The sequence below is a fragment of the Otolemur garnettii genome, unplaced genomic scaffold, assembly GCF_000181295.1.
Source record: "Otolemur garnettii isolate 467f Iridium unplaced genomic scaffold, OtoGar3 scaffold02297, whole genome shotgun sequence".
Lineage (NCBI taxonomy): Eukaryota > Metazoa > Chordata > Mammalia > Primates > Galagidae > Otolemur > Otolemur garnettii.
The window spans coordinates 1-2,737 of NW_003854692.1; the positions used below are offsets into that span (position 1 = coordinate 1).

The 2,737-nt window shown below is 38.4% G+C and overlaps 1 non-coding gene across 1 annotated transcript; it reads left to right on the top strand.

The window, feature by feature from the left end:
- The first annotated feature begins 1,220 nt into the window (after positions 1-1,220).
- LOC111722914 lies at positions 1,221-1,330 on the top strand. The gene has a single exon (XR_002771546.1). It is a non-coding gene; the product is annotated as a U6 spliceosomal RNA (small nuclear RNA).
- The last annotated feature ends 1,407 nt before the right edge of the window (positions 1,331-2,737 follow it).

Genomic DNA, 2,737 nt, shown 5'->3' on the forward strand with positions numbered 1-2,737 from the left:
AGATTGAATAAAGCAAATGGTGACTGTGCCCTTTGTGACAAATCTTCTCTGCGCGTGGATCCACTCCTCCTCCTTCTCCTTCTCCCAAATTGTCCTTTGTCCCTTCTACCCAGTCAAGATCCAACAAGAGTCTATAGCATTCCTGGAGCAAGAAACCTTTCCCTGGTAGAAACAAGGTGAGTGGGATGATTCTAAATCCAGGAATCGCTTTTGTAGATGATCCATTCTGGATAGATATTTAATGCAAAGGAAAGGTGTAAAGTTTCCCTAGAAGATTCCAAACCAAAGCCTTTGTTCTTTAGTCAATTTACATTTCTCTTCCTCATTGTTCTCAGTTTTTAATTTTAAAGAATACTTTTCTCTTTGAGTGATGCAGAAGTAACAGCAAAAGACAGAATTAGTTTTACTATAATGTTGACGTCTACTTTTAAATTGCTTGCTTGATTCTAAAATCCTGCACCAACTAATAGAAAAATGGAAACTCCAAGATCTCTGAAAGTTTAGCATATGGCTCCTTGAAGAACCACTTTGTTTGATGTACATCACATCAAGCTTTTGAGGGTAGACCAAATTAGATCCTAAGTGTGTTTGTGATGATCCAAGAAAGACACAGTGGGGTAAGTTGGAAATTAATCCTAATGTCTAAGGACTGTGTGCCTGGTTTATCTTTATGGCAACTCAGTACCCTGATGAGTGGGGAAGAATATGGAACTTGTGAAAACCAGGTCTGTAAAGTGCCTGGGCTAAGTGAAACCTCACATCAATTCAGGAGTTATTTTGAATGGAAATCACCCAAAGGCTTCTGCAGCCAGACTAGGAAGAGAACAAAGTGTAAAACAGAGAAGGATGTAGCTCTGTTTAGTTGGTCTGTATGATGTGATATGAAAGTTTGTCCTTTATGTGGTTCATGAGTGCAGAGAAGCTATAAGCTTCCCCCTGTCCCCAAACAAACTCTATGGTGGAAACTGATCATAAACTTGCAAAACATTTGGGCAAGTGTTGGGATTTTTCCTTTCCTGCAATATGGGCTATTGGTGGATGATAGAATTTCTCAGGGAAAAGGAAATTTATCTGTCCATTGAATCGATTATTATGGAAAAACAGTTATTCAATATAATTAGAAATGTGCTTATAAAGGTACATCAGCGATGTTATTTGACAATTTAAATTTAGATTAAAGGCTCTTTTAGAAGAACAATTCCAAGATATTTCCTAATGTCATGCTTGCTTCGGGAGCACATATACTAAAATTGGAACAATACAGAGAAGATGAGACTGGGCCCTGCTCAAGGCCCTGCTCACGCAAATTCATGAAGCATTCCGTGTTTTTGTCTCTAGTTTTATAAACATATATGTATTCAAAATAAAAAAAAAAGACATTTCAAATGTTGTTTATGGTAAAGATGAACAATGTCCTGCCAGGTTTTCTCTTTGTTTGGAAGGAAGTCCGAGCTGGGCTCTGTGCAGTCTTCTTACACTAACAAGAGCCTCAAGGTAACATTTCATCTTCTCTCACAGCCCCTCCCAGTGAAAACTGCCCCTTTCAGTCATATTCAGAAACTTTCAATTTCCTAAACTATTCTTGTTTATTATCTCTTGATCATTGCCCTTGAAAAGTTTATCGTCTCTGGAATGTGTTTTCTTGCCATCTCCACATTTAAAATTCTACACGTCCTTCAAGTATATGTCCCAAATCCAATTTCCATGATGTTCGAAGTGACTTTTTAAAATCCAGGATGTGTTTTACAAGCTCTTTCATTGTTTTTTAAAATGCTATTTGCTCCCATGCAAAACTTAACACTTTTAGCTCTGCAGAAAATCATATCATTTTCAATTCATTCTGCAATGTCACCAGAAAGTGGACATTCTGCTTTCCTTGAATAGTCTCTGTAGTAAGGAACATCTGATGCCTTGAAGCAGGCTGTTTCAGTTTGGGAAACCTCGAATTTCTAGTTCTTCCATATATAGAGCTGAAACTTGTTTTTGAATAAATTTTAACCGTTGGTCATAAATTGGCCTTTACACATGGGTATAAGTAAATACTGTATAACTCGTTATTTATTCATTAGACCATAGATTGGTTCGTGTTTATTGAAAAAATGATGTCATGATGTTATAAAGCTAACATTTAGAGGGAGAGATATTCTCATGTCTGTTAGATAATAAGGTCTTTGCAGACAAGCATGAGGCCTAATATCTTTTTCTGTTGCCTAACAAAGTAGAGAGCAGGAAACAGAAAGTCCTTGGATGTGGATTATGAAAAACGTGATTTTCTGCTGATTAGAAGAAGTGAGTGAGTGGTCCCTCTCATGGGCTTTGTAAGTACTGAAGATGTCAGGGGGTCCCCCTGATGATGGGGCAGAAGTTGGTGGCTGAGTCTGTGACCTGCAGGGAGCTAAACATGCTCTTACCCTTGGGGCTCTTACCCTTGCTTTCTGCTTTATGTCTGTAATACTGAAAATTACAAGGATGAGTTCATTCGTAGCGCTGTGTCTGAGGCATAAAATCGAATAAACCTTGTGTAACTGCCATTAAAAATAGAAACCTGTCTTTCCTGGACACGAGTCTGGGGATTCGGTTCCACTGTCTGTTCAAAGGTAAACAGCTACAGACAGTCAGGCCTCAGCTCTGCAGCTATTAAAATGATTCATTTTATTGTCCCAGCTTCCCAGGAACACCTTAAAAAGTCACCTGGCACTTACTCTCCTTGCAGTCTTTTTGGGAATACCATTTACAT